A 24,507-nucleotide genomic window follows, 5' to 3' on the forward strand; every position below is an offset into this window, starting at 1 on the left:
GGGGGGGTACTGACAGGTGCAACTGGCTCAGCCGACAGACGGCGTACTAAGTGCCCTTTACAAAGCAACTCAAGTAGGGATTGAGATACCCCTGAAAAAGATCTACCACCCCCGGGATTCGAACCCTGGACCTGAGGGTGGGAAGCGAGTGCACTGACCACCGCACCTTCCCAATTCTCAACATAGCTGTGTGCGACCTTTAATAACATCAAGAAATTAGGAGATGATCAAATCAATGGAGGAATAATCAAGGTATTCAGTGTAAAAAGAGAGGTTACCCCGTTTGGATTAATCAAAGATAGCAACGGCAATGGGAGACAACCATGAGTGCTTCAAGAAGCGGGTGATGATGATAGCGATACGGAAGAAACCAAGAATGCATAAGTGCAAATAGTACAGAGCATTGAGCCTGGAATCCCACGCATCAAAAATTCTTACTTGGACAAAAAACCGACAAATATAAGGAAATCTAGAAGAAAGCCACACAGAAAGGGGAAACCGATGAACAAGGATATAGATATATAGTATTACTCTGCTGAGGGGTACAGTCTGAAAAATGATGCATGTAAAACAGCCATTATTTGTGGCATTCGTGGACTTGGAGAAGACCCCCGACAACGTCAGATGAAATGAGATGGTTAAGATACTAAAGGTCCTGGGCATGGACTACAACGACGGCATAATAACCCGTCACCTCTACAATAATCAAGTAACAACCATATCAATTGTAAAAGAGAAAATGACACGAGCCAAATTGAACAAGGAGTTCGACAAGGATGCGATCTCTCGCCAACATTGTTCAACGTGTATCTGGAAGAGGCAATGAAAGAAGCGCAACATTTAGGCTATGAAGGAATGAATCAAAGTGAATGGCGACTAAATTAACATGCTCCGGTTTGCAGATTAGATCACAGTTATTGCGAAACGTGAGAGGACCTATGAGCAATTAAATTGTATGAAACAAATAATTCGGGAATATGGCAATGAGAATCAACGAAAAGAAAGCTAAAACCCTCGCGTGTAGAAAATAGAAGCTAAAGAAGGATATTGGCATTAAAGGAGTGAAACCAGAACATGAAATTCTAAATTTACCCTGGCAGCAGGGAAGCTAGGTTGCAAGAAGTTCGACTGACATCAAACGAAGAATATCATAAACTAAGGTGTTCAAGAAGATGAGAGCTTGAAGAAACTTGAGTTTTAAAACAAGGAGGTAGTTCGTCGAACCGTTCGTATGGATCCTGGCACTCTTAAGAATCAGAGACATGTAACACTGGAAGAGTGGACCAGCAAAGATGGGAAGCCTTGGACACATAATAATGGAGGAGAAGGTTAAGTATTGAGCAGACAGAAAAAGTGAGGAAAAAGGGAGTATATAGAGGAGCAGAATGGAAGAGGATCGTATGGAGAGAACTTCGCGGCATAGAAGGACCGACCACACCCTGAGGCACAATGGATTAGATGGAAACGTAATACCAGGGAAGATCACCACGCTAGACGTGTTCTTGCGAACAATTGAATAGAGAGGTAAAAAACCAAATGTGGACGTAATTCGTCTTTGTATTTCGTATTTCCCCAAACTTCAAATTCCAGAGGGCTCCTTCTTTAGGTTCACACGATAAATACACTATGATATGACCATCCAGAGTTGAAATTTCAATCGGATTTGCTCGATAACAAGGCCAACCCTGAAATGGAGCGTCGGACGCTCTTTTGTTTGCCGCGTTTGCCTTCTTTGGCGAAAAACAATATCGTTCCATTCAATGAAGTTCTCACTCAACCGGTGAGAAACAAAATCTAAAAAAATGGCGGACGGATAGCTTGGTCATGAATGATGCGACGTGCTTTTTTATTCTTAGCGCCATGAGTGCTGTATCTTTCACTTTGGTGCTCTGCATCACGCACATTGTTGTTACCCCCCCACCCCCTCTTCACACTCACGACGCTGTTTATGGCATCCTTTTTTTGTTCCCAAGTTAAAGGGGATGCATTTAGGGGTCGGGCGACGACAGCGCCAAAGCGCCTCCCTCCGACGCGCGGCGAACGGCAGGAGCGCAGTGCGCCCGGCAATCGAAACGATTATTTCGTAAAGATGTAAGGGTAAACGGACAATTGAATTATGTTCACGCGCTCACCAAAGATATCTCTCAGCGCATTCATTGATTTTAAAACATATTACATTATGAATCAATCAATTCAACTTCTTGTATTACTGAAAAAGAGTATACATTAATTGTTTCAGCGAAATGCCATTTCCACAGCAGTCGCCAAGTGATTCTTCACCACATATGTATCGAAGTAACGACGAGTGAACACAATTAAAATCTATATTATCTTTTAATTAATTAGTAAATACCCAATACATATCTTTATGAACCCCTTAACCCGCCCAAAATGCAAAGCAAACTTTTTCTCTCGTTGAAACTCGAGAGGGAACAATTTTCAGCCATTTAGAGAGCCTTGAATTGAACAAGGGACGTGGGTTCAAGAAAAACTAAACTGGACTCAAACTATCCATTAAGAACATAATTCTATTTTATATTTTAATCTCTTCCTGGTGCCCCGAAAACCATCACCATGGAGTGTGGCATTGGGAGATTACACACCAGGCATGCAGTATCAAAAATGAATTTTTCTTTAATTTTTAGTTAAAATATATTTCAAATCAAACTAACATTACCAATGGTAATTTACCGTTAATATCGGTTTTGCATAAACAAAAGCTACCAAACGGTACAGTGACGAGTCCCTTGCCTCTATGAGCGAAACGTAACCTGCCCCCTCCAATACTACGTACTTCCTTCTTCCCTTCATCCCTATCCTAATCCTACACCTTCCTCGTTTTTCTAACATTCTCCCCTCTATTACAGTCTTCAACATTTCCATTTCCAATCAATATGTTTTCATCCTGCCTCCTAATGGTTTTCTCTGCAATCCCCTCTCACCACACCAAGTATTTTTTCACTTTACTCCTTCCTGCCAACTTCACCTTCTCCACACCACATTTCAAAAGTCTCCAAATGTATTCCTGTCATCCTGCTTCAGTGACCGTTGTTACGTACCGTGCAGAGCTACGTTCCATTTAAAAGTTTTAACGAGCCATTATTAACAAACTTACTCAAAGTACCTGTCATCAGTTCCCCTCGTCCTTGTGAAAGCATATTTGCCTAACGCAATTCTTTTCCTTATGCCTCCAATACTTTCACCGTTTTGGCCCCAAACACTTCAGAGAAAGGAAACCTGTTCCACCTGCTCTAGTTCATGGCCTCCTATTTTGATATATAACTTGGCTTTTATCATTTTGAAAACTAGCATAACCTTTGTTTAATTTATATTGATTCTCATCCTCTATACCTATCGCACTGGCTTTCCAATGAACCGGGCAATGTTTGCTACACCATAAGCTGACAGAAAAACTAAAGTTTGATTATCAGCAAACCTAACTGAATTTATGAATTCCCCACCAATTTCATTCCTACTACCAATTCTTCCTCTTTCACTATTTCCTCCACACATGTATTGAATAGCACTGTTCATAATGGACACCACTCCTCCTGGCTCGTCCCATCCAGACTCTCACACGCCCCCCACACGCCCCTGATCACTCTGTGACATGCTACTTTTGCACATTTCTTTTGCGTCTCCTATCCCTACCATCTACTCCTAGTAGTTGACACAGGAAAGATCCAAGAGAGATGGAATGAGCATATAAAAGAACTGTATAGAAAAGAAATTAGACCAACAAAGTTAGGCATAGGAAAGGAACATGGCGTAGAGGAAGATAGCTTAGGTCCAGGCATACTCGACGATGAGATAGAAAGGGCATTAAGGGAGATGAAACTAAATAAGGCCGTGGGGGTGGATAACATTCCCGCGGAACTCTTGAAATGCTTAGGAAAATGTGGGAGGAAGAAGCTATGTGGGCTGATTCGTAGTATTTATGAGAAAGGAAGTTGTCCGGGAGACTTTGTGAGATCAGTTTTAGTTCCTATTCCGAAAAAGGTAAAGGCTACTTCATGGGAGGACTACGGGACAATAAGCTTAATATATCCAACGCAGCTATGGCTATTCTCAGGATCATAAACAAAAGGATAGAGAGTAGGGCAAATGATTACTTAGGGGATGATCAGTTTGGGTTTAGGAAGGGGAGAGGTACGCGTGATGCCATTGCAGGAATGAGATAATTAATCGAGAGGAATATAGAACACAACCAGGAGGTATTTGCCTGTTTCGTAGATTTCGAAAAAGCGTTTGATAGAGTGCATCGGGAAAAACTGATGCGTATATTGAAGAAAATAGGAATAGATTGGAGGGAAAGGAGGCTAATCCGCAACCTGTATATGTCTCAGACTGCTCAGGTGCGGGTGGGGAACGGGGAGTCCGGATGGGTAGTGTTAGGAAGAGGTGTAAGGCAGGGTTGCCCATTATCACCGTTGCTTTTCAACCTGTATGCAGAGGAAATGATTAAAGAGGCATGGGAAAAACTGGAGGTGGGAATGAAGGTAGGCGGGGAATTCGTAAAATCAGTTACGTTTGCTGATGACCAAGCTTTAGTTTGTCAGTCAGCCAGGGAGTTGCAAGCATTGCTGAGTGTATTGGAAATTCAGTGCGACCGGTATTGGATGAAAATCAATATTAATAAAACAAAGGTAATGCGATTTTCTAGAAAGAAAAAGGCTAAGCTAAAAATTGAAATAGGAGGACAAAAACTAGAGCAAGTAGAACAGTTTACGTATCCCGGTAGTGTTTTGGACGAACACGGTCAAAGTAGTAGGGGCGTAAGGAGAAGAATTGCGCCAGGAAAAGAGCCTTCTACAAGGAGGAGGGAGTTGATGAGAGGGACGTTCAGTAAGGATATTAAGAAAATACTCTTAAAAACTTTGATAATTAAAAAGATGGATGAGCGCAGAAAATGAAAGAATGTAAATACAGAGTTAGGCAAAATGAAGTGCAATGAATTAAACAATATTTTGAGGTGGGCCCCAAATATAGCAAAAGAATAATGGTGGAACACGCAGTGTGAGGATATGGAAAGTTTGCAGAGGAGGGGTGAAATTTGTGCGCTCTACAGCAGTGTGGCAAAAGTGGACTATTGACCGAGAGTGGGATGTTGAAGACTGTGACAGAGGGGAGAATGTTAAACAAACGCGGCAAGGGAAAGGAAGGGATAGGGAATTTGGACGGGATGAAGGGAGGAAGAAAGTACTTAGAGATGAAGAGAGTCTTGGTATAGAGTAGGAAGCTGGATTTTGTGTTTTGTTAGGATTCACAAAATGTTTTATTTGTTTGCTGCGTCCATCCAAGAACCTATCTTAACCGGTAGATTACCTTATAATAACACACACACACACACACAAACACACACACACACACACACACACATATATATATATACACATACGAGGGTCATCCGGAAAGTAGTACCCGTTCGTGCCGCATGAAGTGCTGACGACGCGAGTAGCCGCTGGACGAGGTCAGATAGCTTCAGTGGCTTGTCTGCCTTCTCTGAGCCAAGTTGCGTGACGCTAGCATTGCCTGTGTTGTTTCTGTGATTGTTTACAATGTTTAAAAAAATTGAGAACGCCGCCAGTTGTGAAGTGAGGGCAGTGATTAAATTCCTCAATGCAAGAAACGTTCGCCCATGTGATATTCATCGCCAATTAAAGGAGGTGTATGGAGACAATGTAATGGACGAGTCGTCTGTTCGGCGGTGGTGTCGCAACTTCAACATGGGGAGGGGGAACACACACGACGATGAGCGTTCGGAGAGACCGTCTGTCATTACAGACCAACTGGTGAGCTCAGTTGACGAATTCGTGAGGAACGATCGGCGCGTCACAATTGATGACATCTGTGAGCATTTTCCCAATGTTTCTCGAACAATTGTTCATGAAATTGTTAAACACCATCTGCATTATGCAAAAATTTGTGCAAGATGGGTCCCTCGCGTATCTCAATGAGCTGGCGGCGAAGGACTATGCAGCAGGAATACAGAAACTTGTCACACGTTATGACAAATGCCTTAATTTGCTTGGAGATTATGTTGAGAAGTAGTTTAAAGTATCCTCTTTCAAATAAAATTTTTTATGTTTGTTAATATTTACTTTTGTGTCTTTATTTCACGAACGGGTACTACTTTCCGGATGACCCTCGTATGTATGTATGTATGTATGTATGTATGTATGTATATATATATATATATATATATATATATATATATATATATATATATATATATATATATATATATATATATATATATATATATATATATATATATATATAATTTTTTGAAAGTCTCACGGACGTGAATAATAATGTGTAACACTTAGCACTAGTGGACACAGACAAAAAAACATACAGAAACACAAAAAAAGAGACTCACTAATTTTCGAATTTTCGGTGGTCGTGACCACCTTTATCAAGGAAGAGAGGGACAGAGCTGAATGCGAGGGTTGGAGCGATGGATGGAAGGGGCCTAATTTACAAAACCAAAATCCCATCCCTCTCCCACCCTCTTTTTAACTCTCTCCCACCAATTCCCTCCTCTACTTGAACATCTAGCAATGAAGTGTACCTTCTGAAGCGTCAACTTTGCCCTGCCTATTATATTTGGTGGTGCACCACACCCCTTATAATTAGAATTAATAACCATGGAGCCTCATGCAAAAATTCCTCCCTAATTGATATGCTCCCTATCCCCGAACACGCCTCCGAACACAACACTCCCTTTGATAAATGCTATAGTGTATCCATCATAGCATCCCTCCCACCCTCTGGTCCTCCACTGAAACTGAAAACATTAGAGCGATCCTTCATCTGGCTCTTGGAGTCCTGGAATTGGCCAGGAATCAATATTAGGCATTAATTAACGTGCTCCAAACATACGAGTATTTTCATCCCCCCCTCCTCCCTTAGTTCCTTCCACATTTTCCCCACCCTTCTTTCCCCACCCCTCCAAACCCGTCCCTTCGGAATTCTCCCCCCACCTTCCCCTTCCATCCATCGCTCCAGCCCTCGTATTCCGTTCAGTTCTGTCCCTCTCTTCCTTGATAAAGGTGGTCACGACCACCGATAATTCGAAAATTAGTGAGTCTCTATTTTGTGTGTTTCTGTGTTTTTGTCTGTGTCCACTAGTGCTGAATGTTATACATTATATATAAATATATATATATATATATATATATATATATATATATATATATATATATATATATATACACACATATATATATACATATATATATATACATATATATACACATATATCTACATATATATACATATATATACATATATATACATATATATATATATATACACGAGGGTCATCCGGAAAGTAGTACCCGTTCGTGAAATAAAGACACAAAAGTAAATATTAACAAACATAAAAAATTTTATTTGAAAGAGGATACTTTAAACTACTTCTCAACATAATCTCCAAGCAAATTAAGGCATTTGTCATAACGTGTGACAAGTTTCTGTATTCCTGCTGCATAGTCCTTCGCCGCCAGCTCATTGAGATACGCGAGGGACCCATCTTGCACAAATTTTTGCATAATGCAGATGGTGTTTAACAATTTCATGAACAATTGTTCGAGAAACATTGGGAAAATGCTCACAGATGTCATCAATTGTGACGCGCCGATCGTTCCTCACGAATTCGTCAACTGAGCTCACCAGTTGGTCTGTAATGACAGACGGTCTCTCCGAACGCTCATCGTCGTGTGTGTTCCCCCTCCCCATGTTGAAGTTGCGACACCACCGCCGAACAGACGACTCGTCCATTACATTGTCTCCATACACCTCCTTTAATTGGCGATGAATATCACATGGGCGAACGTTTCTTGCATTGAGGAATTTAATCACTGCCCTCACTTCACAACTGGCGGCGTTCTCAATTTTTTTAAACATTGTAAACAATCACAGAAACAACACAGGCAATGCTAGCGTCACGCAACTTGGCTCAGAGAAGGCAGACAAGCCACTGAAGCTATCTGACCTCGTCCAGCGGCTACTCGCGTCGTCAGCACTTCATGCGGCACGAACGGGTACTACTTTCCGGATGACCCTCGTATATATACATATATATATACATATACATTTATATGTATATACACATATATATATACATATATACATACATACATATATATATATATATATATATATATATATATATATATATATATATATATATATTTGGGTACTTACATCCTTCAATAGAGGTACATCTTTGAATAGATAGATTTGAAATGTCACATTTCCTACGCACGAAATGAGATAACTATGACATTTGCTGATCGCGGAAAGGGGTAAAATTATTTCGTGTCAAAAGTAGTTTAGTGTGTAATCACCCCGCGTCACACACACTAGCACTGGCCTTCAGGTAACAATGTAATTATGGAAACGTAACAGAGCGTTCTAGGGAGAAATCCAGTTCAAAACGTTACCATTGGTTTTCCTTCTAGACTGAAGTATTGGAGAGCCTTTTTGAGCATGGAACACGGGAGTTAAGAGAAAATCTCTTTTTCCACAGATTTTTGTTACTAGGTACAACGCGTGACGTGGCAGCATCGTGCGGCTCCGGCGTCATCTGGTGACTGCGTGCCTCAGGGAAACGATTGGCACTATATAAATACACTCTGTGTAAAAGGAGGTTTTTTGCGCAAATAGTTTGATATTCCTTGAGATGTTATGTGGTGGTCTATGTGGGCCTTTGTCGAAAGCAGACCAAAGCACTTCTGATCATTACGAAACACGACACAGGATACCAGAAAACCGATGGTCGCCGATACTAACACCCCAAACCATCATTTGATTCCAAATACGATACGTCTCACGTCTCTTAATTATGTCTAATGTCTTCAACACTTTGCTTAAAGAACCAGTTTCGCTCTACCAGAAATTACCCCGAAAACCGAAATAGGACGATATTGCAAAAAGTGATTAGTTACTAGTATAGTTGTGGAGACCAAAATATAGAAGAGAAAGTAAAACCAAATGATTCATGGACTACTTACAGAAACAAACCTAAAATACGAAAAACATAAGACCAATTAACCTATCTGCGGGGCAATAACCGCAGGTCTAACACCTATTCAGTTGCTGAAGACTGGTCACCTTACACCACCTGCCACGCGTCTCCCGAGTGTCTTGCAAGTGTAATTGGTAATTGGAGTTGAAAAATTATTTATAGCACTAGCGAGTTACCAGGGCTTTGTTCAACGAGACTTAGAAGTCATATAGTCCATTAAAAACATAAAAAAATATGAAAGGTTTGAATGGCAATAAATGAAAATAATGACCCCGTCTGGTAACGAGAGGGGGAGCGTGGGATGAAGATCGAGTGAGAGATCTGCCACAAACGCCGACCGAGGAGAATGGGGTCGATGTCTGGACGCTGATTCGATTAGGGTCATCTTCCGCCCACCGTTGCGCCATTGTTTCCGCAGCACGGCGAGGAGAAGCCAGTCGAGAAATGTGCGGACGAGTAACTCGAGCATGGCGGGGGGTGGGGGGTGGGGGGGGGCTTCGTATCTCAATTCCTGACTTAATCAGACGAATCCTACGCGCGGGGCTCCTTTTCAATCCGAAAGGTGAAAATTGACCTCCGGGAGACAGGTTGAACTCGTCGTCGATTGAATCAAAATGTCCTCTTCACACACAAACTATGTTATACACCACGGATGATAATCAATCCTTTCCGATCCAATTCTTTCTCGCCTATGCTGGAAAAGAACTTTGTAGATTTCAGCAATTTAATTCGACAGTCACTTCTGAATGAAACCGCACTAAAAACTAAGATTTTAAAGAGTGAGGAGATAAAGGCTGGCTTAACTGAAGTTAAACTTAACTGTAACTTAGTCCAGCATAAATACATACGCCAGGATATATATATTTCATATTTTGTACTTTATATATTTCATACAACTTAGCCGATTTTTGTTTCCATAGCTTTCTACCCCAAATCTGAATATGAGCGCATCCTTATCCGGAGACAGTTTTAATGCTATTGTCGATTATCTACCGCTCGGGGTAGGATTGGTGAAGGTAGGTACAGACAGGAGTCATTTGTCACTCTTATTTAAGACGACCGGACACCCAACACTAGAAAAAGTTCCTCTTTCATTCCGAATGCATTCCTCCTTTTATTCTGCCGACATTAAAAAGGAGCGGCATCGGGCTGAACTTCACTCCTTCATGTGCACTTACTTGTTCATACTACGCTGTCCAATAAATACACGAACTGAGGACAAAAAAAATTTATTTTGCAAAATTTAGTCCACATCGATTTTTTTTTCTCTTCGCAATACTCTCCATTCGCAGGCTATACATTTATTCCATCTTCTTCTTTTCCACTGCATAAAAGCACCCTTGGAAGTCCTCGGCAGTTACGATTTTTAGTTTTCTCGTCATTTCTTGCTTTAGTGTGTCCACATCTTCCCAGTCCCCTCATCACATTTTTGCGTTAGAAAACAGTCGCAGAGGGCGAGATCTGGCGAATAAGGAGAATGATCAAGGATCAAGGGGATATAAGTTTTGGTCATAAACAGGGCCAACAATCAATGCTGAATGTGCAGATGCATTGTCATGGTGAAGGCTCTAACCATCATGTTCGGTTAAAATAGTGTGCGCTGTTGATTTTCCTAAATTCAGTTCATTAGCTATCATCTGGACAGTTTTTTGTCTATCGGTAAGGATAAGGGACCGCACACGATCAATGTTATCGTCAACACAGGTGGTTGAAGGTCGTCCCGGCCTTGCATCAACCGTGGCGTCTTGTCGGCCATCTTCAAAAATGCTTTAATCCACTCGAAAACGAATGTTAAACTATAGTCCACGTCATTGCCGCCATATTGCACCAGTTCGCGCATTTAATGCACAGAACACGTATTACTCAGTTGTAAGCCGTTTTGCGGCCGTATCCACACATCACCCATTTGAAAAAGTTGTGAATTTTGAACTTATATTTAGAAGATTTCCTAGGATTTCTTTTTTAATTTTTGGGAATTTTTCAACGGCCCAGTCAATTCGAAATCTTTCGCTGAGAGACTGAAACCTTTTCTATAAAAGGAATAGGATTCAGAATAAAAATGCCGTTCGTACCAATTGATGGAGCATATTTTATCGGACTTTCGCCAGCTCCTCGAGTGCGACCTCCAACGGAGGAATAATATGTATGGCAGTAATACGATTACAGAGCGTGGTTTTCATGAAACATGACCGCGTTTCGAATCTTCATCTTTTCGTGATGTGAATCCAAATAAAAAAAAGGACAAATAACCACTGTTTCGCGAAATTCCTTTTGGAAAAACCCACATGCTAGAAAACAGATTGAAAAAGAAATTAAGTCGGCCTTGTTTGTTTTCCGTAATGAAGTTCCGTAACCAAATTACGAATGAGGAAAGAAAGAAAGTTTCGAACAACTCCAATAGCGTTCTTTCCGTTCCGTCCGAGTGAAGGCAGTAAATTAGATCAAAAGTGCTTTAATTGGGCGAGAGGCGACCTGGCTCGTGGCGGTCGCATCCCTCCACGGCAGGGTGTGTTCGATCGGGAGGGGAGCGGGGGACGGGAGGGTCGTGGCCCGCGGCAGCGGAGGTAAGGAACGCCATTCTGCCCGTTGATAGAGCAAGGGACACGTAATAAAAGACGGCTGATCGGGGAAATAACGGCAAAAGGGTTGAAAATACTTCGCTTGATGAAAAGGAACCAAGGGAAAAAATAAGCCAATGAAAAGAAGGCGAGAAAAAGAAAGGCAATTAATTGACCACGTTGAGAAACAGAAGTTTGGCCTAGGAAAATAAGAAAATAAAATTATTTTACATGAAGTTTAACTCCTTATTCCTTCGATTCGAAAATTACTTTTATCCTCAATCTTTTCCGAGAGTAATGTCGGCCGCTTTTTTCTATGCGGGGTAGTTTAAAGAAAAATATTTCCCAATCTCGGCGATATAATTATCATCACTTTCAAGAGTTTCAACGGGAATGAACGTTTATCTCATTCACGAATAGGATACTATGGCCGATAGGGTCTCATGACAGCACCGGTTTCGTTTCAAAAACTAAACCCGTGTCAGTGAATAAAGTTGGACTCAAATGTTTCGGAACTAATGGGGAAAAAGCCACAAAGATATGAATACGAGCCAAGGCCCTCTTTAATGGATTTACGACACTACGGATAGGTCTTCCTTTATTAAATTACAATGGCACGTCTTCCCTAAATTTATAAATACAAATACTTTTTTATACCAACGATTGACAGAATTACGTGAATTTATAAGACATCTCCAGAACGTCTAAGAACTTCGAACTAATTTTGACACTTGAAACACCGCTAGTAACTAAGATTAATGTATTTCATGAACTTTGTTCAAATCAATGAAAATTTATTCTCAAATAATATCATCGGGGCTGAAATAACAAAAATATTCAAAATTAGTCTTGTTCAATCATAATGAAATACATTAAAATAAATTTTCGCCCGGAGAAATACACATTTGAACGATTAATCACGTGGTTCACACCTCAAAGCAATCAAATGGAGTAAACATCTCGCCCCCAACAAATCCACGCTTATCGCCCGATCTGCCTGCTCTGATCCCGACCTCGAACCCAACCAAGTGACGTCAATTCAGGGTCACTTTGGTCACAAGAACGACCCACCCACATGTTAATAGGAGTCGCATGTATTTGCACATTCAGACCGTACTTAACTCGCGGCATTGAAAACATCAATTTGAAACCCAAAATCAGCCATTCAGCCGTGTATATTTGCATGAATATTTTGGTTTTCGGTGTGGTCTCATCCTCTTTTAAGGGTGGTGATCTAACACCCCCCGCCACATCCCCTCGCGGCGGCTTGCGGGGTATTATGTGGATGAAGATGGATCAGTCGACTGCGGAGCTCAGCGTGGTCAACATGGACCACGGCGAGGGGAGGAATTGCTGGTGAGAATGTCGAGAAAAAGCCGATCAACTCGATTTCTTTACTGTGATTTTGGTTGCGACGCAAGTAAGACGGAGGGAGAGAAAATCTGCGTCAAGTATGCGCATGCGCTCAATGCGAACGCTATTGCCGGCTCGTTCCTGTCTTTGTTGGACCGAATGCAATAATTACATTGAACGCGGTGCAGAGGGAGGGAATGGAGGGAGGAAAGGGCGAGAGAGAGAGAGATGGGAGGGGAGAGAGAGCTGTGATTCAAAGCAGGACGGTTGAAGCAAAATAACGATTCCCAGGGAAATACGCCCCCTCTCCAGGAAAACAAAATTTGCCCAAGAATGTCGGATCTACGAAAGAAGATATCCTGGAGGATAAAGGGCTTCAGAGATATCAATACACGAAAGCCTTGACGAAAACAGAACTTAATCTTCCAGCAGCCATTTAAACAGAGCAGTTTTCATTCACAAGGCCGGCGCACTACTCGGCAAGCAGCCGGCCACAACGACGAGTGATGGAAGGTTTTGGGGCACCAGCCATGAATGCACGGATATGATTTCCTCAATGAATATGTTTATGGTCATATACACAAACACTCGTACATGTACAATACTGTATAAGTACACCACGCCATTATTGAAAACATAAAAAAATGATGGCAACAATTTTCCACTGGATAACTTTATCTTTCACTATCATTTCTTTATTATGTTCGAATTTCCTCACGTAACCTGAAACTATTCAATTATTGACATAGTTCAAAAAATCATTAGATTTTGATCTTTAAGAACCTCCGTATATAGTATATATATATATATATATATATATATATATATATATATATATATATATATATATAAAATATCTTCGAAATGGAACGCTCTTCGGCGACACACAAATATTTAAAAAACAGATTTAGATTATTAGAATACAGAAACACAAAGAAAGGACTATATATACTAGTATACATATATATACTAGTATACATATATATACTAGTATATATATATATATATATATTTTAAAAAACCATAAACACAGTAATCAACCCGAAGGTCGGTTAAGTAGGTGATGGTAGAGATCACCCAGTACTAAGCCCTATACGGCGCGTGAAAATTCAAACATCAGGGTAGGGGGCCAGTTCCTTTCCCTGTGCCGGTTATGGTTTCCCAGAAAGACCTGGTACCCGAAAAATCACTTAATTGCAGTAATTACATTAATAATCGAGAGGAATATAGAATACAACCAGGAAGTATTTGCCCTCTTTGTAGATTTAGAAAAAGCGTTTGATAGAGTGAATTGGGAAAAACTAATGAGTATATTGTAGAAAATAGGAATAGATTTGAGGGAAAGGAGGCTAATCCGCAACCTGTACATGTCTCAGACTGCTCAGGTGCGGGTAGGAAACGGGGAGTCAGGATGGACAGTGCTAGGAAGGGGTGTAAGGCAGGGTTGCCCATTATCACCGTTGTTGTTCAACGTATGCGTGATGAAATGATTAAAGAGGCATGGGAAGAACTGGAGGTAGGAATGAAAGTGGGCGGGGAATTCGTAAAATCAGTTAGGTTTGCTGATGACCAAGCTTTAGTTTGTCAGTCAGCCAAGGGGCTGCAAGCATTGCTGAGTGAATTGGAGATTCAGTGCGACAGGTATGGGGTGAGAATCAATATTAATAAAACAAAGGTTATGCGATTTTCTATAAGGAAAAATGCTAAGCTAAACTTTAAGATAAGAGGGCTAAAACTAGAGCAGGTAGAGCAGTTTACGTATCTCGGTAGTGTTTTGGACCAACACGGTCAAAGTAGTAGGGACGTAAGTAGAAGGATTTCGCTATGCAAAGAGGCTTTCACCAGGAGGAGGGAGTTGATGACAGGGACGGTGAGTGAGGATGTTAAGAAAAGACTCGTAAAAACTTTGATATGGAGCGTAGCTATGTACGGCGCGGAAACGTTGTCATTGAAGCAGGAGGATAGACCTAGATTGGAGGCTTTTGAAATGTGGGTGTCGAGGAGAATGGAGAAGATAAAATGGACAGAGAAGAAAACACATGAGGAAGTACTTGATATGGTGGGCGAAGAGAGGGGTTTGTTGGGAGAAATCCTTTGTAGGCAGGAAAAGTGGATGAAGGGGGTATTGACCTGCCGCGGGATGTTGAAGACTGTAATAGAGGGGGGAACGAGGAAAGGGAAGGAGCAGTAGGGGATGTTCGACGGGATGAAGGGAGGAAAAAGGTACTCAGAGATGAAGACGGGTCTGATGTAAAGTAGGATACTGTATTTGAATTTTGTTTGGAATCAAAAAATATTTATTTAGGAGCTGTGTCCATCCAAAAACCTATCTTAACCGGTAGATTACTTTATAATAATATATCTTTATATAGGGAACAACGAGGACTTAAATATATCAGTGATGGTGTTTAATTCTCCTCTTAAACAATATTATCCTGGTAATATAAGCAAACAACTATATTTGAGGTCATTATAATTCCCTCTATGTCGGTGCCCAGGTGAGAAATTTCCCTTTCTAAAAGCCTGCGTCTCCTGCCATCTCTCTTCGCGGTGAATCAAGGGGCTCCCAACCCCATTCCTCCAACATAACTTCACGCTCACCCTTTTCTCGAAGCAATTTCTAATATCTCCATCCGATTTTCTCTTTGAATCCACATACTTCCCGCCTCCCTTCACCCTGCCAAACAAGGGCAATCCTTTCTTCCCCCTCGCGCGCTTATCCAACAATCTGCCATCCATATCACAATCATCCACATTCCATCCACACCCCAAATGCCCCGAACACGCTTTCATCCATCTAATTTATACGACGACTTTCTCTTTTCCTCCCGCCTACTTCAATGCCGCCATTGCTCTTCGCGCACACACGCAAATGCAACGTAAAAGTGGAAATGCGTCTTACGCATTTGTTAGTTTCCCAAAACCTGTGAAATATTCAATGACAGAAATTAATTGAACGGCTGCTTCATGATGCCTTAGTGTAAATCTACACTTAAAATGGGAATACATATATTTTCGTTATAAACATCAAACAATGCGCTTAAGGAATGTATAATTTTGAACATTGAAGTCCCCTCATTCTTCACCGCAACGAAAAAACTTCGCTGTTTTAAATGCTCTGGTTTTCTTAACCTGGTTCTCAAAGCTCAGAAGTTCGACAATATAACCAACTTTATCGTTTACGGTGTTGATTTATAAATTTTAATCTTTTTATTTACACTTAACAAATTTAAACACATGGGTTTGATAAGAGAAACATTCTTTCGATGATTCAATGAGTAACACGCGAGCACGAGTCGTCCATTTCGACGCCCGCAGCAACAATCGCGGTGCAGTGACCCGTTATAGTTACTCTAAAGCGTGGGATTGGTTGAAAATCTATCAAATGCGTAGAAGGTTCTGACGCAGGGGCTGTATTCCCTCCTTATCTGCTCCCTTTCCACGCCATCAGGGCGGGAACCTACGAAACCTAGGGTCCACTTTCGGATGCGGGCGACGTCCTCTCCCGCCCTCAAACGGTGAGGGGGAAACCTACCCCCGTGAAATGGCGCCGGGCTCATGGAGGCGCTTCAGATTGTCTTCAGATTGACCCCCAGCCAACGACCCAGATGCCGGGGGACTGCCCCCCTCGAAAGAGCGGAGGGAGGGTGCGTGGAAGCGGAGGCGATCGTCGAAAGCAACTGGGGGGTGAGGAAATCATGAGCGAACAGGCACAGTTAGAAGAATGAACGATCCCGAGAATCGGACCTCATAATCACATCTCGCCCACACTGACGTCGGGAGTGTGCATATGAATGCATGTCTCATACCGCCAGCGACTTACCACATCTAAGCAAAGTTGACAAAGTAACAAACATCCCATACCATACTCCCTTGAGAGTGTATGGTACGGGATGCTACTTTGTCAAAACCGCCAGGTTGTCAGGGGACGTTACTTTATCATAAATTTGGTGAAGCCACCCGCTAGGGCGTATTGGAGTGGGCATTAATTTATCAGCCATTGCTGAATCAATTCATGATTGCTGAGATTCTGGTAGTCCGAATCCCTCTTCTCAATGTTTCCTACTGAAGAGCAGGAAGCAGAAATGATTCCGTCCATCGAACGGCACAGCGACGTTTCCCTTCACAGCGCTCGGCAGGAACCAATTCCTCGTTAAACGGTTCAGTGAGCTTACCTTAGAGTCTTCCCTTGATTGCATTTACGAAGAGAGCTGGAGTCAAGTTTCCTTTCATTACCACTGAGCGCACGAGTATTAAGGCGGGTCAACTACTTTCCAAGCCTTTGTTTTAATATCCAAGAGCGTGATTGGTTACTACATATTTCTCATTCATATCAATTGTAAACATTCTGAATTCACTACAAAAATCAGAAAATCAATAAATTATGAGGCCCTCTTTCGAGATATGAATAACAAAGCGATTTTTTTCTGGTGATTTCATGAATAAGTATTTGGTGTGAGACCAATTATATCTGAAAATGTTCCTTTCGTTAAGTCCATATTTCATTTAAAAATATACTGAAAATCTCGTCGCAGATTCTGAGGAAAATTTAAATATAATTTATATTATTAATATTTAATAACGCTGAGGCATAGGAATTCCATTTTGAAAACCAATGTCCGTCCTATTAAACGAAAGTATGCGGATTTGAACAACGCCACTTCCCTAGACTGTTCTTTACAAAGGGAGTGAATTTCGGGCGGGACCAGGTAATGCCGAAAGCGGTCTACATACTCCTTGGATCCCTTTTCTGCGAGTTTCAGGGAAAGAGAGGTGTTGGCGCGGTGGCCTGTGGGATGGGGCAGGAGTGAAGGCCCTCCAGGGGTGGGGCGGGAGACCATTTCGAGGTCAGCGAGCGTGACGCTTCAAAACCACGACGGGAGTGTGCGGAAACAATTACCCGAGTTCCTGCGTTGTACATTACGCTGCTTCGGAGAAAAAGTTCGATTCTTCCTCCCCCACCCCATCCCTCTCTCTCTCTCTCCCTTCCCTACCGAAACCGCCGTCCTCTCAGAAATATCGCGGGGGTATCCGACTGCAAACTGGCGCCTTCGCTCTCGGCGAGTCTCTCACCCGAGACTGGGGATGGAAAAAGGAGCAAGGGGGGGGGGGGGTGAAGGTCTCGGGTCACTCAGTCAATCAGGTCACAGTCAAAGTCTCCCTTTATCTCTGGGGATTCCACAAACGCGCACCAATGCCTCGGGAACTGTATTTTTCCATCCCATCCACGTTTCCTCCAAGGCAAGTTCACCGCCCCCCCCCCAACCTCAGGCCGCGGGCAGTAAGACACACACCGAGCGTTCAAAAGAAGCTCGTATTCCTACACTGGCCATGCGCTCCGTTTCTCTCCCAGGCATCCCCATGGCTCTCGAAATACCTATCATTTCCGGCATCACTACCTGCCCAACCCTCAGGCAGGCTTTGGCGAAACTGCATTCAACTCACAGCAGGCCAGAGATCGAAAGCATGAGCATCAACAGCATGTATCATATGACTGACTCTCACTCCGTTTTTGCCACCAGCACATCCCCCTCCATAGACCGCATCATCTAACTCACAGCGGTGGGGAACGGGCAGTCCGGATGGGCAGTGCTAGGGAGAGGTGTAAGGCAGGGTTGCCCATTATCACCGTTGCTGTTCAACCCGTATGCAGAGGAAATCATTAAAGAGGCATGGGAGGAACTGGAGGTAGGAATGAAAGTGGGTGGGGAATTCGTAAAATCAGTTAGGTTTGCTGATGACCAAGCTTTAGTTTGTCAGTCGGCCAAGGGGTTGCAAGCATCGCTGAGTGAATTGGAAATTCAGTGCGACAGGTATTGGATGAGAATCAATATTAATAAAACAAAGGTTATGCGATTTTCTAGAGAGAAAAAGGCTAAGCTAAACATTAAAAATGAGGGCAAAAACTAGAGCAGGTAGAGCACTTTACGCATCTCGGAAGTGTTTTGGACTAACAAGGTCAAAGTAGTAAGGACGTAAGGAGAAGAATTGAGCTAGGCAAAGAGCCTTTCACCAGGAGGAGGGAGTTGATGACGGGGACTTTGAGTGAGGATATTAAGAAAAGATTCGTAATAACTTTGATATGGAGCGTAGCTATGTACGGCGAGGAAACGTGGTCACTGAAGCAGGAGGATAGACGTAGATTGGAGGCTTTTGAAATGTGAGTGTGGAGGAGAATGGAGAAGGTGAAATGGACAGAGAAGATAACAAATGAGGAAGTACTTGGTACAGGGTTGCACACAAAAGTGGTAAGACTGATTTTCTCTGGCGCGAACGGAGCGGTGGAGGGGGTCTGCCTGGCAGGGTAAGGTGGATGGGGCTCTTAGCAACAGACCAACACCAGTCTTAGCCGCCTGCGGGCTGTCGTTGAGTGAGGACACCGTTTTTAGTGAAGCAAGTTTTTTGTCCGCGTCGAAATACAAAATGAATCTGAATTTAGAGCAACGTTATTCCGTGAAGTTTTGTGCGAAACTCGGGAAGACGGCAACTGAGACCATCGATATGATCAAGCAGGCTTATGAGGACACTGCCTTAAGCCGTTCCACAGTATTTGAGTGTCACAAGTTGTTTAAAGAGGGTAGGGAGCTCGTTGAAGACGACCATCGCTCCGGACGGCCGTCGACGGCAAGAACCGACACGAATGTGGACAGTGAGGACACTGCTGAACACAGACCGACGCTTAACCCGTGAGGAAATTGCAGACCAGTTGGGTCTTTCTGCATCCAACGTCCAACGCATTATTTCATAGGATTTGGCCATGCGCAAGGTGTGCGCCAAGATGGTGCCGAAAAATCTGAGCGTCGCGATCAGAATGGCGCGCTCGTCGTCAGACGGCTCCTGGCCAAATACGGCGTTGCCACGTTGCCGCACCCGCCCTATTCTCCCGATCTGGCACCACCGGACGTCTTGTTCTTCCCCCTGATGAAAAGACAGCTCAAGAGACGACGTTTTGACTCGATAAAGGCCGTTCAAGAGGCTTCGACGAGGGTCATCAACGGCATCCCCAAAGAAAATTTCCAGCGGGCTGACGGGGAATGGGAGCAACGTTATACTAAGTCTGTAGCAGCTCAAGGAGCATAATTTGAAGATTATTAAGTCGATGTAAGTATATCGTCAATAAAATTCTTGTAAAAAATCAGTCCTACCACTTTTGGGTGCGGCCCTGTATGGTGGGCGAAGAGAGTGGTTTGTTGGGAGAAATCCTATGGAGACAGGAAGATTGGATGAAGGGGGTATTGACCGGCAGTGGGATGTTGAAGACTGTAATTGAGGGGAGAATGTTAGGCAAACGAGGAAAGGGAAGGAACAGGATTGGGATGTTGGACGGGATGAAGGGAGGAAGAAAGTACGCAGAGATGAAGAGGGACCTGATGTAGAATAGGATGCTGGATTTTGAGTTTTGTTAGGAGTCACAAAATATTTTTTTGGTAGCTGTATCTATCCAAAAACCTACCTTAACCGGTAGATTAGCCAATAATAATAATAATAATCCCTGCCCTCAACATCCATCTCTTGCCGTTCAAACACTATCGGTGAAATTGCAAGCAATATCCTTTCTATTCTAATCAATCTTATCCATTCTACTCAATTGCATACACTATCAATAACCTCGTGTGTTTTGTTGTCAAAACCCTTTCTTTCCGCATGATCGCATTAGAATGTTAGGTAAACGAGGAAAGGGAAGGAACAGGATAGGGATGTTGGACGGGATGAAGGGAGGAAGAAAGTACGCAGAGATGAAGAGGGACCTGATGTAGAATAGGATGCTGGGTTTTGACCAACCTCGCCCAATTAAGAAACTGTTTTAGCCGATAATAATGCCCTAAAATAATGTACTGCTCAAAAAAGTATTGCTTGCACGGCCTTGTCTGTTTTTAAGTTTCCCCTCCCATCTCTCTCTGTAGTGGGGACCCTCCCACTATCTGTAGCGTTGGGTCACATTCCCTACCGGTGTCCTTGGGGAGGAGAGCGTTGTAATTTTAATGCCCATGTGATAGTGGAATTTCACATTCTTACATATCATATTCTAGCTTGGCGTTTGGAAGATCCTTACGAATGTTATATATTATTGAATCACCCCTCGTTATCCTATATCAGTAAACTAGCACCTTGAACCCAATAATCTTATTTCCGCCTAAGATTTTTGTTCCATGCCCTTCTCTTCCACGCTACCTTCATCAACGTCCTCCCTTGCATCGGAGACCTTCAACATCCGGGTCCACATGTCAATTTCTCCCCACCCACTTCTTCTGCCATCTTCGGATTTCTCTCAAGATATCCCTAACCACTCTCCCTGCATTTTATACTTTACAGTAAGTCGTCATATTTACCGCCCAAATTCCTTTTCCCTTCCATCCCTAACCCCACACCTGAAAGGCATCCGTCGACGAGCATCCTCTAGCTATGCACGATGGACCATTTTTCAAATTCGCTCCATGCTGAAGTTTTTTAACATACCGTTATTTATTTATATATTCATCCGGCGGACCTGTCTTCAATTTTCGAATACTTGGATATACTTCGTTTGAAGTCGCTGCTGTTCCTCCGATTTCCCTACTGTGAAGCGCCTTCCCTCCCGAACACTGCCTTGCTATGTGAACTGCTCCATTTGATCCAATTTATTCCCTCCGACATCAAAACGACTGTCATCTTTCCTAATTCTCTAAACTTGCTTTTCTTCGCCTTTCTTGTGGTTAATCTTCATTGAATACTTTTGACTATCCTCCTGTTATTTACTCAGCAAGAACTGCAACTTACTTCTGCGGTCTATTTTACAAAAACATTTTTAATAATTTGCCTAATTCCCTCGCCAACTTCTCCATACACCGATACATCCATAATTTTTGTCCACCGAATAATACCCCTCTCCGAAATTAACAAAAAGCCAAAGTTATTCTGGCTTCATTTTTCATTTCTTTCCACCAAGTATTTCATTCCCAGCAAGGGCATCACGTAATCATCTTCACTTTCCAAGCCCAATCTCATTGGGCTTGGAAAGTGAAGATGACCTTCACCTGGTGATTTACACTTTTATTCTGTGCATTTTGGTATTCCATTCAACTACGGAACTCATTTGTTTTGAGAATAAAGACAAACACCCTTCAAAGGCAAATACAATGCAAACAGGATACTCATCTTTCCCCACGTTACGAGTTCTGAATTATGAAGTTGTCGGACTTAAACTTAGTGGGGAAAGTCTAGAATGGCTTGTGAAATTATGTTGGGAGATTTTCTACAAGAAGTCTTTTTAGACAGGCCAGCAGCACAGAGCATACCTCCCATTTAAGAAATCCTTTGACCGAGGCTGATGCGTACGTACTAACTGAAGTATACATCCCTCCGAGTGCATGGCCTGCATCTTGGCACCCGTGGGAGATACATGAGGAAAAGTGTCGGAAAAATGGAAGAGTCGCACATCCCTTGAGCGTCGACAGACTTATGTCGGCGGCTTTTCAACGTATCGAAGGCTCCCTGGGCAGACGGATTCCGGAAGGCCCTTAAGCGTACCAGACACCCTAGTGGTGACTTGCAGCTTACCAAATAGTAGTGGAAATATAAATAAAAGCACACTCTTCCCTTATTGGTGGAAAATGTTAATTTTTAGCACATTCAGCACAATTATGGAATTATAATTCTAAGCTGCAAAGCAGAAGTGAAAAGTCGAATGGCTTGCAATCTCATAAACAAAAATCGTTAGAAATAGAGAAATGTTCGATCGCAAAAGAAGTGTTTAGTTGGAAAGATGAAAGGCGAAGGAATGAAGCAGGCAAGGGTCACGGAAGGTCAAGGAAGACGAGACAGCAATCAGACGACTAACCTTCAATTATCACCTCAATACGTCACGGCCACGTCACGTCAATCAGTGGTAACCGCAATGTCGCCCAAGATAATCGATTAGCGCCTCGAGTTTGGCAACAATGAAGCGTTGTCAGCGGCAACGCCAGAGAATGACAGGGCAAACATGGATGAGAGCCTCATCGCATTCCCATGGGCAACGCGCGATCCCTGCGCGGTTGGGGGCTTATGTTTCCGCCGCGCGCTCTGGAATCGGCCGGCGGCGATATGAATGAATGGATGAAGGGAAGATGGCTGATATGCGGGATGAGGATTCTCGCCCTAGAGAGCAGCCTCCCGAATGCCGAGGCGGGAGGGTGGGATTCCTCGGCGTGGAGTGGCCCTCCCGAAGGTCGAGGGTGGGTTCCCGTGCTTGGAGGGAAATTTGACGCGGTGGTGGGGACCCTTCCTTCGCGCGGGTTGACCTCGGCTCGGTGTGCCATCCGTCCCTCGGCAAATGTTCCCTAGGGGTCAACCCTGGCGAGATAAATCTGGAGAAAGCATACAGGGTGCGTTCCGGAAGTAATGCAATTGAAAATCCCGCACCGCTCCTATTGGTCGGAGTGAAAACGAACCACTTGGAGTAGGTTCCCTAAGATGCATTCCAGGGCGCGTACCGGTCATGGCAGAGTCGCTGGAAAAAATGTGCAGAGGCCGAAGGCAATAGTGCAAATCTGTTCAATAAAGTACTTTAAAAAACAATTGCATTATTTTTGGAACGTACCCTGTAAATTTGTGCGGCACGAGAGCCCCAGGCAGAAGGGGAAACTGGAGCAGGGACCTTCGATGCGCGGGAATTGGAATAATGCTTGTTAAAATTAATAATACGGCAAAACTATTGAGCCTGGCACGCTACAAAATGAAATGCAAAACAAGAAAAGCACACACATTTAAATTAGGATAATGTTTCGAGGTAACAGCAGCAGTGTGAGTAGCGAGAGGTCAAATATGGAGTCGCCGAAGGTGAGAGCAAGTAAAAGGGTTTAAAATTGGGTTAAGAAATAATAAGAGGTCAAAGATTTTGTGTCCCTACAGGTTGGTGTTTCACCACCGGGCACTGATACCCGTGAAAATGCACCGGGTGTTATAAATTATCCAAAGATCTCACTCATCCGTCAGACATTTCAAACCATCAAACCCATCTCGGTCCGTAGCATCTCGTTTCTTCCGCTGCTAATTTATGTTTTCGCGCGAGTAGGTTACCTCGGCAACGACGTGCTGATCAACGCACATTTCCGGGTAATTATCGCGGTATTTGGCTCCAATAGACAACGATCGTGGTGAGAACTTGGAAATGTGGTGATTTCAAAATATTTCCTTTTTGAAATGAAATAAGAAACTTTATAATTGCACACACACTTTGTTTCGAACACGACCTAGTTTAATTGTGTGTTCAATTGCAAAGTTACTAATTTCATTTCAATATGTAATGTAAATTCCATAATGTTACGCCGGGGACAACATAAAATCATTTCTTTTTGCCTAAAATATGACTATTGCCTTCGGTAAAGGATGAAGTGTTTAAATAATCCGTACTTTAAATTTTGGCGCTACTTCTGTACGAAGGCATACCTGTTAATGGTAGAACTATTATCAATTACAACATTAAAAATAAACACGAAGAAGAGAGCAAAGTAAAATCTGAAGTGAAGTCCAAAGTACAAAGTTGGGCTGAAACTGATTTTTTCACACGTTTCACTAATTCTAAGTTCATTTTTCTTATCTCCT

General features: G+C 42.8%; 1 protein-coding gene across 1 annotated transcript in view; it reads right to left on the reverse strand.

The window, feature by feature from the left end:
* Ac76E (adenylate cyclase type 2 Ac76E) overlaps positions 1–24,507 on the reverse strand; it is a 935,623-nt gene that overhangs the window by 262,627 nt on the left and 648,489 nt on the right. The gene's annotated exons all lie outside the window — the stretch shown is intronic.

The sequence above is a fragment of the Hetaerina americana genome, unplaced genomic scaffold, assembly GCF_022747635.1.
Source record: "Hetaerina americana unplaced genomic scaffold, ioHetAmer1.1.p SCAF_7, whole genome shotgun sequence".
Lineage (NCBI taxonomy): Eukaryota > Metazoa > Arthropoda > Insecta > Odonata > Calopterygidae > Hetaerina > Hetaerina americana.